The 17,240-nt window shown below is 44.5% G+C and overlaps 1 protein-coding gene across 2 annotated transcripts in view; it reads right to left on the bottom strand.

Annotated features, from left to right (window-relative positions):
* The window catches only part of CAMK1D (calcium/calmodulin dependent protein kinase ID), a 435,052-nt gene that overhangs the window by 402,819 nt on the left and 14,993 nt on the right, over positions 1–17,240 (bottom strand). The window lies entirely within an intron of this gene.

The following is a 17,240-nucleotide window of genomic DNA, read 5'->3' as shown; positions in this document are numbered from 1 at the left end:
GTGTTTAAATAAAACTCTATAACCATTGTATGTACCATCAACAAGTAACCTCCAGTTACACCCAAGTCAGACTGGAGGGGCACTGTGCTATAGCCAATGGGAAGCTTGCCCGAGGCAATGCCAACACAAGCCTCGCTTCTCCCACCTCCCAGGTGAGACCGCCACTAGGCGCCATCGAGGCTCCCCCACCCCACCCCCTGCTCTGCTCCCACCACCACACTAGCTCAGCCCTCCCATGAGGACCACCACACCAACCTCCCAGCTCTCATCCCAAGAGCTCTTCTCCCCAATCCCCCCACCCAAGACACTGAGGTTGGCTTCTAATATTCTAACTTTAGATTACACTCCAGTAGCTTATATCATCAGCTAAAATTAAAAACAATTTTTCCTGGCCTTCAAAACTCATCATGATCTGGGGCACCTGGGTGGTTCAGTTGGTTAAGCCACTGACTCTTGATTTCGGCTCAGGTCATGATCTCACAGTTAATGGGAATGAGCCCCTCATCAGCTCCATACTAACGGTGCAGAGCCTGCTTGGGATTCTCTCTCTCTGCTCCTCCCCTACATGTGCTTGTTCTCTCTCTCAAAATAAAATAAATAAACCTTAAAAAAAAAAAAAAACTAATCATGATCTGACCCTCTACCTACCTTTAAGGGTTTGTTGTTTTTTTTTTTTTAATGTTTATTTATTCTTGAGAGAGGGAGAGCGAGTGAGCAGGGAAGGGGCAGAAAGAGAGAAAGACAGAGGATCCAAAGTGGGCTCTGTGCTGACAGCAGAGAGCCCCATGCAGGGCTCGAACCCACAGTGAGGTCATGACCTGAGGTAAAGTCGGATGCCCAACCAACTGAGCCACCCAGGCACCCCTCCTTTACCCACCTCTGTAACCTTATTTCCTATTGGCTCCTTCTTGTATCCTTCATGACCAGCAAACTGAACCCCACCCTTGACATCCACCCTGCCATCTCCCTCCGCGATGCCTTCGGCCTGGCGTGTTCATCTGGCCTGTGGTTACCACTTCCCAAGTTGGACATCCCCCCATGCTTCAAGGTTGAGCTCATGTTCTAACATTTCCACCATGTCTCCCCAACCAGGCAGAATTACTATCTCTACTTCTGAACTCAAAGAACATTCATCTCTGCCCAGGGAAGGCAGAGGACTGTCTGGTCAGGAAAGGGAGTCTCAGCTCTGCCATGCACTGGCTGAATGTCTCTGGGTCAGAAAATTAAGATCTCTGAACCTATCTCACTGTGGTTATACAGATAAATGGGGATAATATATGCAAAAGGCTTGGATCAAGTTCTCTTTATCTGCCCTCTCTCATGGAATTTATTACTTCTCTAAATTTTATTAGAGTTATTAGGCTGGTAAGTTTTCTTCTTCATGACACTGTAAATTCCTTAAGTGCATGTTTTTGTGTTTCTCAAAGAACCTAGCACAAGGCCTTACACTTAGTAAGAGCTAAATTGACAATTTATCAAATGAAGAAAGAGAAGGACAGGATGTTTTATACTTACTTTTTATATTATTTTTAATCATTCCTCATTTTCACTTATATTGTTAATGACAGTAACTATCCCACAAATTTCATACAGGTATCCTGATGGTTCTGAGGGGAAAACTGTATTCTGAGTCCTCAATGATTCAATTCCACTCACTCAAGTTTATCTATTTTCTACTGGTCCCTTCATGTACCTTACTACCAGGAAACACTGTACTCAACACTATGTGACCTATAGAAAGACAAGTCCGCTTCCCAAATTTCCCCACTGGCATTGTAAGGACATTTTAACAGGCCTTATAAATTTAACCAACTGGGTTGTTTTGTTTTTCTTCAAAAAAAAAAAAATTTGAAAATCAACATCCTGAAAAGGAATATTTTATTCATGCCAGTTTAAGTAGTGACAGGAAAATATTCAGTACTCAAAATGGAATGAAAAGAAAAAAAAAAAAAAACGGTCAGCATGAATTTCCAAAAGCATCTGGAAAATTGGCAAAAGCTTTAAGAATGTAAAAAGCAACCGGCGATCCCAGCTGGGGTGAAGTTGCCTTCATATTATATGGAATACCAACCATAAGACAGCTTTGGGAATTTCCAAAGACAGTACTCTGGAAAGCTCCTTTACAGAGTGATTCCCACTTAATCCAAAGAAAGCACACTGCAACTTGTCCCCGGCACCCCAACAGGATTTAAAGTATTCAACTTTGTATGGAGAACAACACGAATCCAGGTAGAAATCTGACTTAAAACGGAAGGTAAATATTCCCCCTTATTCCTACATATACCACGACCAGAGAAAAGGGTCTCCTCTCTCTTAGCAGAAGAGAGTGGGAGCTCGACACATCAGCTCTAGAGCTGGCCAAAACTGAACTTGAACCCCACACACCCCCATTCAGTGGCACACTTTGAGTACATTAGTGACCCCAAACTGAAGGCCATCAATGTGACTCACAAAGTCAAGATAAAGTACAGACAGCATTCCGTACTTCATGCACAATGGACCTGACATAGTGGGCCAGAAAGATCGGAATGGAGAAGGATCTGAATGTGGTGGGCCAGAAGGATACCCTTGTGGGGATAAATGGACCTGTATCTTAGACCAAGATCAGCAACTCATTAAGTGTGTGGCCTTGGGCAAGTCCCTCCAACCCTCTGGGCTTCTGGGTCCCAATGTGTCATTTTCACATCAGACTCGATGCTCCAGCTCTCGGCTCCCGTAACACCAGCATAAAAGAACTGAGAGAAGGAAAACAGTTTCAGAAACGCCCCCAGAGGCCATTCCGTGACCTGGCTTTGCTCTCTTATATGGATTTTGCTCTTGCCTCTTGGGTCCCAATGTGTCCCTAACTAGTTATATGGGGCTGAGCAACATGCTTAACCCTTCTCTGCTAGGTTTTTTTGTTTGGTTGGTTGGTTTTTTTGTCTCTGTAAAACATGAGGATAATCTGTATATATCCAAGTCCTTCTAGTTCTAGCATTCCACCTATCAGAGGAATTTCTTCCCCTAGGGAGTAAATAAATCAGAGACTGAACCACTTTATAGTGTGTCAGCCCCTTGGTGCAAATCGCCGGCAAAAGGACGACAAAAATTCTGCATCAGCTTTGAAAATGAACAGACCACACAGAACAAGTGCTTTACAAAAGGTCAAGTATAGGATAAACATTACAAATTCATTCCTTCAGAGCAGCCAGAGCAGTGGATTGGTCACACTCATGACTCAAAAGGAAATTCCATCCAGGACCACCAGCCACCTCCCAAAGTTAGTCACCCTGCACAGTGGGGGCCAGGAAGGGGGGTGGGGGGAGGGCATCCCATGGCCAGCACAAAAATGACCTCTAGGGAAAGTGACCTTTTCACTGGGGCTCTGGGAGATCTACTAAAGGTACTTACACTGAATTCACCCCCACTCCCTTGGTTGAAATCCATATGGAAGTCACCAAAAAAAACCAAAAAACAAAAAACAAATCAGAAGACCATAGGTACAGTCCAAAGCCACAGATTTTGTGACCACTTTGTTCTCAGCCTCTTCCCCAAGAAGGAAGGGGCTTCAGACCGATAACAGGCGACAAGGACACGAGGGTCAAGAGAGACCGTTTCTTTATAAATAAAATTTTCAAACTCACGGACATTAACACTCACCCGAAATAACTGGACAAGAGCCAGCCAGGAAAGGGCACGTTACTAAAACTGGCCCTCCGGCCTCCAAGAGGCTCAGCAGAATTATTCTTGCTGTGAGGAGAGGAGGAAGGAAGGGCTGGTTATATTGTGCCAACGTGCCGGGAGGCACATAACTAGGTCACGTTCCCACTCGGGCCTGCCTGCTGCAGGCGGGCATCTCGGTGGTGGCCGGTCCCACACCCCCTCCCATGCCCAGCATCTCTCAAGAGGCCTGAGGGAGGCACCTCTGGCCACACCCCCCATGGGGAGCAGGGCCGGGATGTTTCCATAGCGCGTGACATCCGAAGGAGCCTGCCCCAAGAGCAGTGGTCTAGCACACATCCTGGGCTTGCAACGGCATGAAATACACACCCACAACGCACTGCAACAGCCTCCCGTCCACCCAAACCCTTCAACTCACTCGAGACCACACACAGTCCTTATCTCAGGAGCTGGTGCAGGGAGTCACCCAGAACCTGGACAACAAGCCCCTTGTCTAACCCGACGTGCCTGCGTCTTCCAGGTCCTGTGGAGTGAAACCCTCTCCAGGGCGGTACAGGTGCATCTCCGGCAGCTCCCTGGGATGTAAATCATGTAGCTTTAAGGAAAATATCCTTCACATCTGGAATCGCAAGCCTTACCTTTCTCCAAGGCTCAGAAAGCATTTTCCTCCAAACACAGAGCTTGTAGAACAACGTGATGTGATTCGGGGAGCTTAGTACCACACTCACACTCATGCTATATCTCGCGACTTCCTCGGGTGGTGATGCTTTTCTTTTCAGAGCAGACAAACCTCCACGTTGGCACAGTTTATCTGGAAAACTGTTGGAGCCTCTAGCCCCAGGCGATCACAGAGCTGTTTATGAATACCTCGGGGGGCTCACAACTGTGCATCTTTCACAATTTGTTAATTTAAGAGGCACATTAGAGGAGAGGTGCTCCTAGCCAATCGGAAGCTCTCCTTGTACCTGTCTCTTAACAGCACACAACAGAGACACCAATACTGAGAGCGCCAAAGCATGTCCTGGGGACAGCAGGCACACCAGCACATTCCAGGGCTTGCTTCTTCCCTGCTTTTAACCAGTTTTACTTGACGCCATTTACTTGCACGCATAGGATTTAGAAGCTGGAGTCTGAGGGGAAAAGCTGAAGGCAAGAAAACCATGAGTTCGAGGCTAAACTCAGGTAAAATTCTACAGATACAAAGGCTTAGAAGTCTCTTCCTCCCAAAGCAGAGGGAAAAACCACCCAGTGCCCCAAAACAGTCTCCCAAAATATCCCTGAAGGAGCCACTGGATACAGACATCACCGGAGAGTGGACATCTCCTGAGAATCACCGCTCTAGGTATCGCCTGAAGCCACGCACAGAACACTAGCTGTACAAGAGATGCTAAGTGGCAGGTGCCTGTATCAGGAGAGAAACATCTGAGGTTTCTTCCCTGCCCCGAGAGGCTCCATTTCCTCGCTGTTTACTCATGAGAGCAACTTGCTACAGGAGGCAGGGGTGGGGGGAGGGCGAGGCAAGGGAAACAGAAGTATTATGGCCCAATTTTTAGAAATGAATAAAATCTTTCAGAACATTCTAAAGCATGCAGCTACTATTAATTGAGCAATTACTATGACATGGTAAGATACATACATATAACTTTTAGTAACAGCTTACAATGTCTTAACATACATATTTTTAAGCTCTCAGTGAAAGTTCGCTATTTTATATTACGTATACGTGTGTGTGTCAAAGCAAAGAAGAACGTCATCATTCTGAGAATAGTCACAATTGTGAAATAAAGTAGGTGAAGGTCAGGTTATCCTCTTAGTTCCTTATTATTTTATTAAAGTATTAAACCAGTCCATTGTAAACTGTACATAAAACTTCTTTTTCTGATCACTAATCAGAAATGACCAGCATTACAAAAGTCTAGGAAATACAGCAAGGCAAAAAGGAGAAAATTAAAGTTATCTGTCATTTCAACACCCAAGAGGTGACGACTCTCACTATAATTGATGTACATACTTCCAGCCCTCTGCCTATGCATATAATTACAAATGTTCCTCCGCCAAATTGGGATCATGTCATTTGATAACTTATTTTTCACAATAAATGGTTTATCATTTATCCATGCCCTAAGATAATATCCTGCATCATGAGTCAAAGACTACGGAGTGTCACATTCTACTGATGTGCTATATTTTATAAATATTATTAACTGAGTTGTTTCCAACTGCCAATTACTACAGTAAATACTAGTAGATGGATAGAGAGATAAACAGATTTCATTTTCTTCATAAAAGCTTCATGGAGATATAATTCACAATTCACTGGTTTAAAGTGTACAACTCGGGGTGCCTGGATGGCTCAGTCGGTTAAGCATCTAACTCTTGATTTTGGCTCAGGTCATGATCTCACAGTTCATGAGATCGAGCCCTGCATGGAGCCTGCTTAGAATTTTCTCTTTCTTTTTTTCTTTCTCTTTCTCTCTCTCTCTCTCTCTCTCTCTCTCTCTCTCTCTCTCTCTCTCCCCCTCCAAATAAACTATAAAAAATAATAAAGTACATTTGGTGGTTTTAGTATATTCATAGAACTATGCAACAATCGCCATAATCAATTTTAGGACATTTTCATCATCCCCACCCCTCAAAACAACCCAGTACCCTTTTAGCAGCCACTTTCCACTTCCCCTCAAGCCCTTCCCCCCTTGCCAGAGGCAACCACTAATCTGCTTTCCGTCTCCACAGATGTGTCTGTTGTAGAAATTTGACAGGAAGGCAATAACACACTACCTGGCTTTTGGTAATTTATCCTAATGTTTTCAAGGTTCAACCATACTGTGGCACATATCAGTACTCCATTCCTTCTTATGGCTACATATTACACCACTGTTTGGATACCCTGCGTTCTGTTTATACACTCATCAGTTGGTGAACGTTTAGGTCTTTTCCTCTTTTTGGCTAATATGAATAAGGCTGCCCTGAATAGCCACGTACAAGGTGTGGACACACACTGGCAGTTCTCCTGGGTATACACCTAGGAGGAGAATTGCCCGCTCATATGGTAACTGCATTTTAACCTTTTAAGGAACTGCCAGCCTATTTCCCAAAGCAGCTGCACCATTTTACATTGCCACCAGTAGTGTGTGAGGGCTCCAATTCTCCACACTTTCACCAGCACTGATTACCCATCTTTGCATTACAGCCGTCCCAGCAGGCACGAAGTGACAGCTCACTGTGGCTCTGATATGCATTTCCACGTTGGCCAACAAATGAGCATCTTTTCGAGTGCTTATCTGGCACGTGTTTATCTTCTTTGGAGAAATGTGTATTCGGAGTCCTTGTCTATGTTCAGTTGGATTATATTTTAATTGCTGAGTGGTGTTTTAAAACATATTTGAGATTAGTTCCTGATCAGCTCTACAAAAAAAAAAATTTCCTCTTCTATGGATGGTCTTTTCATTGTCTTGATGGATATCCTTTGAAGCATGAAACTTTTTGGTTTTGATGAAGTATTAATTTACCTATTTTTGTTGTTGTTGCTTCTGCTTTTGGTGTCCTATCTAGGAAACACTTCTTACTCCAAATAATGAATATTTACACCTCTCTTTTAAGTGTTTTATACTTTTAGTTCTGGTATAGAGGTCATGGATCCACCTTCAGTTAATTTTTGTATATGACATATATGAGCTAACAGCCCAAATTCATTATGTTGGATATCCAGTTGTCCCAGCATCATTTACCAAAAAGACGATTCTTTCCCCCATTACACTGTCTTAGTATCCGTGTCAAAAGTCAGTAGACCATAAATGTAAGGGTTTCTTTCTAGACTCTCAATTCTAGTTCACTGATCTATATATGTCTGCTTTTATGCCAGCACCACACTGTCTGGATTACTGTAGACTTGTAATAAGTTTTGAAATCAAGAAGTGTGATTTCTCTGGGGCACCTGGGTGACTCAGTCAGGTGAGCATCCGTCTTTGGCTCAGGTCATGATCTCACAATTCGTGGGTTCGAGCCCCGCATCGGGCTCTGTGCTGATAGCTCAGAGCCTGGAGCCTGGAGCCTGCTTCGGATTCTGTGTCTCCCTCTCTCTCTGCCCCTCCCCCACTCATGCTCTGTCTCTCTCTCCCCAAAGAATGAATAAACATTAAAAAATATATAAAAAATAAATAAAAAGAAGTGTGATTTCTCCATCTCTGTTCTTTTTTTAGGACTATTTTGGGGTCCTCTGCATTTCCATATGAACTTTAAGACCAGCTTGTCAATGTTTGCAAAAAGGGCAGCTGGGATTGTGACAGCTACTATGTTGACTCTGTAGATGTACTTAGGGGCTTTGCTATCTTGACCCTATTAAGTCTCCCAATCCATTAATACAGGATGCCTTTTTTTTTTTTAACACTTTTTTTTTAAGGTTTATTTATTTTGGGAGAGAGGGATGGGGAGGGAAGGGCAGAGAGAGGGGAAGAGAGAATCCCAACAGCTCCAAGCCCAATGTGGGGCTTGAACTCACCAATCGTGAGATCATGACCTGAGCCAAAACCAAGAGTCAGACGCTTAACCCACCTGAGCCACCCAGGTCAGACGCCCCAAGATGTCTTTCCATCTATCTAGGACTTCATTAATTTCTTCCAGTGATATTTTGTAACTTACACTGAAGAAGTCTCATACTTCTCTGGTAAATTTATTCCACCTTTATTATTTTTGATGCTATTATAAGTGGAATTGTTTTGTTAATTTTGTTATCGGATGGTTCATTGCCAGAATATATGAATACATACCCAATTGATTTTGCATAACATTTATTTAATTCTGTATCCTATAGCTTTGACGAACTCATATTAGGACCAATAGATATTTACTGGAGATTTTAGTGGAGTTTAGGATTTTCTCTCTATAAGATCAGATCATCTGCAAATAGAGACATATTACTTCTTACTGCTTAAAATCTGGGGGCCTTTTTTTTTTTGTGCCCAACTGTCCAGGCCAGCACCTCCAGTGCAATGTTCAACAGAAGTAGTGAGAGCAGACATCTTGCCCTAGTCGGGATCTGAGGAGAAAGCATGCATTCTTTCAACATTCAGTAGGATGTTAGCTCTGGAAGTAGAATTCCTAACTGTAATTTTTGTGGGAAGGTAAAAAAGGCTACTTTAGCATTCTGACCATTCATAAAAGTCCTAAGTATGCCTGTTTCCCAATGCACGGTTTCCTCAATATTTACTTCCCTAAGTGAATTTCCACACTCTTTGTACTTATACTAAGTCGTAAAGGGACAGGGATGTGTTAAAGAACACCTCAGGTGACCGCAGTTCAAGAAGACTTGAAAGGGACAGGTTAAATGAAATCCAAAGCCTGTGACTGGTGAAATAAACACCTGCTAATGTAAAGCCCAAGCAGGGGGCGTTAAGTTAAAGGCAATTTGACATTTCCCTGGGTTGTCAGTCAATTCACTGCAGAAAGGAAGACTTCATTCTGAGCCCGTCCTGAAATTCTGTGTCAGTTTACCTGTTAGAATGTTCCCTGAATTCTCATTGCCCTACCCACCAAAATTAGTTCTGCCACAAACACTCTTCACAGCGCCTAAAAAAAAAACACATTTGGGAAAATCTATTCTAATTGTATTTAAATCTGTAAATCCTAGAACAAAAGGGATTTGACAGTTACTTAATTTGATTATTTAGTCACACCAAATACTTCAGATCAAAAACTACACCCTGAAACCTGGATTATCCAGTTTGACCCCTAAACAAATTATATTAGAGCAACATCTTGGATAGCTGGGATACATATTCAGAAGTATAGGGGGGGAAATCTGGACTTGAAAAGACATGACTTCAAATTCCAGATCTTTCTATTCCTAGCTGTGCATCTTTGGGCAAGTTACTTATCCTCTCTGTGCCAACTCCTAAAAATTTTTATTTTTTTATTGTTTTTTTAGTATTTATTTTTGAGAGAGAGAGAGAGAAAGACAAAGAGACAGAGCACGAGAAGGTGAGGGGCAGAGAGAGAAGGAGACACATAATTTGAAGCAGGTTCCAGGCTCCGAGCTGTCAGCACAGAGCCTGATGCGGGGCCTGAACCCACAAACCATGAGATCATGACCTGAGCCAAAATGGGATGCTAAACCGACTGAGCCACCCAGGTGCCCAACTGCTAAAAATTTTTAGAGGATGAAAACTTCTACGCTCCAAGGATGTTGTGAAGATTATACAACACACTATTCATAAAGTACCTAGAACACAGTAGGTGCTGTTACCACTAAGAACAGAAATATTTCTTAACTCAAGTGTTCAGGAAATGGGGATGTCCGATCCATTACAATTTCTGGTTTTCAAACTTTGGTGGCTGAAAATCCTTCAAAACACTATTTGTATTTTTTGCATCTATATGATGATAAGACAGTTCCATCTTCCATTTCACTTCTGGGTATTTCATAGGTGAGATCCCATGTAAGGTACCGAAAGGCATGTCAGGCTCATCCACAAGTAGTTTATAATCTGGAATAAGTAAGTGTGCCACGCACCATAAGGATTCATGTGCGTTACGATGACACAGTATCGCAGGGACAGACGGTGCAGGAGTTTGGGCTGACCACACAAAGAGGGACTCAGCGCATGTTCTAAAACATGCTTTTCGCTAATAAATTCCAAGTAAGAGCTAAGGCAACTGCTGTTTGCCTGTTTTCCTTTAAAGGGTAGCGGAAGAAAAAAAGCCAATGTACGGCAAGCTTTACCTGGTATCCCCAAGTCCCCGGAAAGGCCACGTCTGCGCTCTGAAAAACTCGTCAGCAATGGCACGGCCAAACTCCTCGCTCCTCCCATTTCAGCATGCTCCTGACACAGGCTAATTGGCACATCTGAAATCGTCCGATGCACATGATGATGAAAACTGCCCAACACCGTGAAGGTGAACTCGGGCCGGTTCTGCGTGTGCGCCACACCACAGCCTTCCGATCGGACTGTGATTCTAATCAACGCTGAGAGGTCGGCTCCGTCCTCTTTGAAAGCTGGACAATGAGCCTCAAGACAATAGATTTTCCTCACTGTGAAAACTGGATCCACCTGACACAAGTTCCTGTCTCGGAAAGGTTAGCGCATTGGCAAGCAGGGGAAACCCAAGGGAGAGGAGGTCTAGCTGCTACATAGCAGAGGAGGGGAGCTCCTCCCAGATACCGGCAGGCGCTCCCCCCATAGCTGAGGCTGGACGCCTCCCATGCCCAGGCGCTGGGCTTGGCTGAGCCACTGGCTTTCCAGAAGGCAACACAAAACTTAATTAAGCAGTATCAAGTATCTATTATATGCATAAAACGTGCACACGCTCACAGGGCTGTCTGGAAAGCTCATCGAGCGATGACAGAAATCAATCCAACAAAAATTTAGCAGACGGGCTTCTACACTTGGTCTCCTGAAACGAAAGCAGCCCCCTGAGGCAGGAGAGCCAGGCTGCTGGCACCGAGGGACGCAGGCCACGTGGTAATAAGGCCTGCTCCCCTGTGTCCTGTAGCTCTGGACAGTAATGGCTCACGCACGGTGACTGAGCGCTTACTCTGAGGGAGGGCTGTACTAAGAACTTTACCTCTTGTCAGTTCACTCAGTTCTCACAACAGCTGAGACAGGGTCTCCAGACTACCACACTCCTAGGCCTCCCTGAGAGCCTGATAAGCAATCAAAAGTAGGACAAGAAGAAGGAAGGTCTCAGTTATGTTTACTCATTTGGAAAGAGAGCCTACATGCATTTCTGTCCCTGAAGACGTTGAGCCTTTGTGGGGTTTTTTAAATTTTTTTCAATGTTTATCTTTCAGAAAGACAGAGCACGAGCGGGGGGGGGGGGGGGGGGGGGGGTGAAGGACACGAATCTGAAATAGGCTCCAGGCTCTGAGCTGCCAGCACAGAGCCCCACATGGGGCTCCAACTCATGAGCTGTGACGTCATGACCTGAGCCGACACTTAACTGACTAAGCCACCCAGGTGCCCCAAGGTTGAGCATCTGTGATCCCAGAGCCATCATGAAAAGAGGCCTCTGCACACAAAAGCTCTGTTTACACTGAATCCGGCCACCTTTTGCCGTGTGGCCCTGGGGAAGGCCCCCAACCATCCAGGGCCTCTGTTTTCTCAACCCGATCAAAGAACAAGATGTACTTCACAAGGCCCTCTCCAGAGTCAACATTCTGAACCTTGAAAATCCAAAACGTCCCTACATCTGCTCAAAGGCCACGTGAAGACTGTGTGATACAGACTCAGGCTGAGCCTGGTTACCTGAGGAACCTGACAAATGACATGTTTCATCAAAAACAAAACCAAAAAAAAAAAAAAAAACCACACCACAACCACGGCATGTTTTTCACTTCTTCCTACTACCCATTTAAGAAATGCTACCCAGGATTTCTCCTAGAAAGATGCAGGATTGGGGCACCTGGGTGACTCAGTCAGTCAGTTAGCACCCAACTGCGGTTCAGGTCATGATCTCACAGTTTGTGGGTTCAAGCCCCGCATCAGGCTCTGTGCTGGCAGCTCAGAGCCTGGAGCCTGCTTCGGATTCTGTGTCTCTCTGTCCCTCCACCGCTCACATGCTCTGTCTCTCTCTCAAAATAAATAAATAAACATTAAAAATTTAAAGAAAGAGAGATGCAGGATTTTCTCACATTTGTCCAAGTCTGGCTCCAAGCACACCAGGGAGAGGGCAGCATTAATTCTGTGGCTTCATGAGGTGCTGGGCCCATTGTTGGTGTTCCGTGTATGTACAAAAGTGACCTCCTTTGCACAACTGTTTTGAAGGTACAGCTAGTTCTTTTCACTTCCCCCTCCTTTTTATTACCCTAAAGTCTAAAGAAAAGAAGAAGGCCTTCAATTAAATCAAAATGGAAGAAATATATAAAATGCACCTGTGACTTCACAAGGCACTTACCTTTAATTGTTTTCACCTGAACCTCAAACCGCTCATTTTAAACCAAAAGAAATGGGCAAATGACCAGCTGGTTGATTATATCATTACCAAATACATGAGCCTTACCTTAGCTAAGAAATGCTCTTTAAAAATGCGCTGATTTCGATGCACCATGATAAAAATCAATCCATTTTATGAAAGCAATAATCGCATGAAAAGCCAAAGTGCCATTATGTTATGTGCTTCATAAAAGGAAGGATTCTTCAGGCTTTCTGTTGTCAAACTGAATAATTATGACATAAAATGGGCCACAAGTGTGACTGAAGCTTCGCAGCATTACAACGCGGATCTCACACTTGAAACCAGGTATCGGCTTAATTGGCAGCTGGAACAGCATTACAATACGTGCTCTGCTGGTTTCGGGGGTGAGGAGAAAAGGGTTTCACCTGATCTGAAATGAGACCTGCCTCCTCACCACCCTGCTCCCAACCCACCCCCACTTACAGTTGCCCAGGCCAAACACTCACTTGTTCCCATTTGGACCCCTCTCCCAGCATTCCTTGCAATGCCAGCCCACAGACACTGCGGGTGCATGGCCCGTGAACTGTAACATCAGAGAAGAAACCACATGAGCCCATGCCTCCGTTTTTCTCTAGCTCTGCGGGGCTGTGTAGCAAATATCATGAAAGAGTACCTTCTAAGACCTCCTTGAGGAAAGGAGCGGTTGTGACCTTTTCATTTTTGTATCCATATGGCCTATAATATCCTAGGGTGTACGTGTGTGTGTACATGTGCATGTTGCACACTTAACTACATTCTTACTTCTTTTCAGCTTGACACTCCAAATATTATTTCTGGCTACACTTTGATTCATCAATTAACAGGAAACCTAGCAATCCCTGCCCTTCATAGGCAAGGACAACATCTCAAAACACCCTTTTTTTTTTTCTTTTTGCCTTTTTTCAAAGTTCTCCTAAAGGATTTATGCTGACCCATTCACTTTAGGACACATTTTTGAAAGCTATCAAACTGGGAGTGAAAGGTGTCATACTTGGCCATGAATCTGAGTGGCAAAAATGGGCCCAAAATGAAGTGATTTCAGCTAACATTTATTGAGCACTTACTATACCCTAGGAATTATGCAAAAAAACAAAAAACAAAAGAAAAACAACTTACATACCTCAGCTCACCAAAACCTCTTAGCAATCTCAGACAATGTGTGCCATTGTTATCTCCATTCTCTGAATTACAGAGACTCCACATTCCACACACATAAGGCTGGTGGGTAGGAGAGCCAGGAATCAGGCCTAGGGAGGGCTGATCCCCATCCACAGACCATGACCTACTTATAAGATCCATTATGTTGTGATGTCAGCACTGGCGGCCAGGAAGCTGGCCACATGAAGATTGAGCGCTTTGCAGACGTTGTGCCTAAGACGGCCAAGAATTTTAGGCAGCTCTGCACTGGAAACTTCGGGAGAGTCCCTTGGCTCAAGTATGCGGTAAATTGGAGAGGCTTATGATTACCTATCCTCATTCCAAATCTCTTTCTTTTGGGTTATAGAAAAGATGGGGTTCTGATGGGATACCAAGGGGAGCACCTTCCCCAGGATCATAAAGGATTTCATGATTCAGGGTGGGGATTTTGTTAATGGAGATGGTACTGGAGTCACCAGTTGTTTGTTTGGAGACAGCACACGTGTGTGCACGCGCACACACAAGTGAGGGCGGGGCAGAGGGAGAGGATCTTAAGCAGGCTCCACATCCAGCGCAGAGGCTCACGACCGTGAGATCATGACCTGAGCCACAATCAAGGGTCCAATGTTTAACCAACGGAGCACCCTGGAGTGGCCAGTATTCACCAGGGGCCATTTGCAGGTGAAATTTTCAACTTAGACACAGCTCCAGGCCTGCCTTCACGGCAGACAGCGGTCCCAGTACAAATGGCTGCCAGGTCTTCATCACCTGCTCTAATTGTGATTGGCTGGATGGGAAGCAGGTGGTGTTTGGAAACATCATTGGCAGGCTAGTGGTCCGAAAGATTGAGAATGTTCCCACAGGCCCTAACAGTAAGCCCAAGCTGCCCGTGGTGACCTCACAGTGCAGGGAAATGAGGTGCAGAACGAAACTGCTCAGGCCTTCCCTTGCTCTCGGTGACGCTCTTGAGTAAGATAATCTGCACTGTCCCCCTGTTTGCTTCCCTGTCTGCTGCCGCCCCATTTGAGCAAGAGACCTTGGAAGTGTCACAGATTCAGAACCCAAGATTTTCTGTTTAAGTTTTCCACTGTAAATTAAGCTGTTAAAAAAAAATCCATTATAATGCTGAGAAAGCCTGCAGGCCACAGCATTTTAGGAACACCTCAAATTTTTGCAAAGTAGTGCCTCAGAGATTTTTTTGTAAGTTTATTCATTTATTTTGAGAGAGAGAGAGAGAGAGAAAGAACATGAGCAGGGGAGGGGCAAAGAAGAGGGAGCGAGAGAACCCCAAGCAGGTTTCACACTCTCTGCACAGAGTTCGATCCTTCGAACTGTGAGATCATGACCTGAGTCAAAATCAAGAGCCAGATGCTTAACCTGACTGAGCCACCCAGGCGCCCTGAGATTTGTTTATATACCCAAAAATATACGCCCGTACCTGAGTAGTGTTTACCACTCAGGATATCACAATACAGCATTTCCCCAAGTATCCGATACCTTTGGTATTCAGTAAATTTTTTTAACCAGTAACCCTAAGAAAAGTTGAATCAATCAGTAAAACCCCTTTGACATCAGGCTGAAAGGGTGGAGGGGAAAATTTTATAATTAAAAGGGGTCAGACTAGCCATGTAACTCGCAGAACCCAGTGCAAAATGAAAATGAGGAGGAAGGGGGAGGGGAGTCCTTGTTCAAAGAATATTGAGAATTTCAAGAGAGAGGGAGAAGCCCACGTAACTGTGTGACTGTGAAGCTCGCACACCCGGAAGCTGGCCCCAGAAGGCATCGGTGCGCAGGACCACAGAGGTCACTCTGGAGTCCAAAGGAATGAGGCCTCTTCGGCTGCGAAATGGCCTGTGAGCTCAGCTGCATGTGTCAGATGCCTTCTCCAGAAGGAAACGCATGCAAACTCAGAACCTCAGACTGGAATGTTAAACAGCTTGGCTCCTGCTATCTCTGGATGTGAACTCAATACAAGATAAAGCCTCGCTGCTTCTTTAGGCTGAGATGCTGCCTGTAACAGCGGGAAAAGGTCATCCTGCATATAAATCATTAGAGAAACAGATTTCAAAACATATCCTGAAGAGAAACAATGAGTAACATCGCATAGCACACTGGCATGTCTTCCTTAATACAGCAGGTGTTCAAAACTTTTAATATTTCCATTAAATATTGGCTCCCTCCCGATATTTTCCAAGTAGTGAAAATATAAAGAAATCATCTGAGTTACGTCATATATGATGAGGCCTTGAGTGCACAGTGAGAAATGACTTTAAAATTACCAAGCCCTGAGAAAAAGTTAAGTCTCATCTAATAAACTTTTGAAAAGCACTTAGAATACTTTGTAACAAGAAAGGGGAAATAGTTAACATTAGTGGGATCTGAGCAAAAACAATTTTTAAAAAATTTCAGTGAGGAAAGGACACTGAGTTGGGAGTAAACAATGTAACAATATCTGTCCCCTACTAGCTGGACAGCCACTAGGTAACCAGCTCAACACCAGCTCATGTAGGAGGGACAAGGAAAGAGATCATACTGTGCGCATCTTAGCCATTTCAATTAATAAACCAGATTTGATCTGAATTTTGGGATATCTGCCTGAATTTTGCATGACCTTTTGCTAATGGATACCTAAGCTATACATGACGTGTATTTTGTAAGTTCCAGAGAACACTACATTTTGTTTGCCAGAGCCCTGGGGTGAGCACTCTATTTTTTTCTTTTGCAAACAGTCTAATTTGAAATCTCAGGGTTTCCTGGGTGTGTTAAAAGTTATTTTCGGGGTGCCTGGGTGGCTCATTCAGCTGAGCTTCTGACTTTGGCTTGGGTCATGACTTTGCAGTTTGTGAGTTCGAGCCCCACCTGGGCCTACTGCTGTCAGTGTGGGGCCCGCTTCAGATCCTCTGTCCCCTTCTCTCTCTGCCCCTCCCTCTCTCTCTCTCTCTCAAAAATAAATAAAACATTGGGGCGCCTGGGTGGCTCAGTCAGTTGGACATCCAACTTTGGCTCAGGTCATGATCTCACAGTCCGTGAGTTCGAGCCCCACGTCAGGCTCTGTGCTGACAGCTCAGAGCCTGGAGCCTGTTTCAGATTCTGTCTCCCTCTCTCTCTGACCTTCCCCCATTCATGCTCTGTCTCTCTCTGTCTCAAAAATGAATAAACGTTAAAAAAAATTTTTTTTAATAATTATTAAAAATAAATAAAACATTTAAAAAATTATTTTCTTCATTTAACCAGTACAGAAATAGCAGCCCAATGACAAAACGGATCCTTAACCTGTAAATCAGTTATTAGGCCCCATCCTCTCGGTACAGATGTTCCTGAGGAGCACGAGCCAGGTCACAGATCCCCAAGTCCCTGGCTCCTCACCCACACACTGAACACAATACGACTTCCCAGCTCCAGCACGAAGGCACGGCCTCCAACACATCCCTGAAGTGAGGTGAAGTTCTGGAGACTCAACGGCAACGGTCATGATACACAAGGCACACAAGTCTCCCTGCCAGCGCCCCCGGGAC

This window comes from Prionailurus bengalensis, chromosome B4 (assembly GCF_016509475.1).
Source record: "Prionailurus bengalensis isolate Pbe53 chromosome B4, Fcat_Pben_1.1_paternal_pri, whole genome shotgun sequence".
Taxonomy (NCBI): domain Eukaryota; kingdom Metazoa; phylum Chordata; class Mammalia; order Carnivora; family Felidae; genus Prionailurus; species Prionailurus bengalensis.
This window is presented reverse-complemented; position numbering and strand designations above follow the sequence as displayed.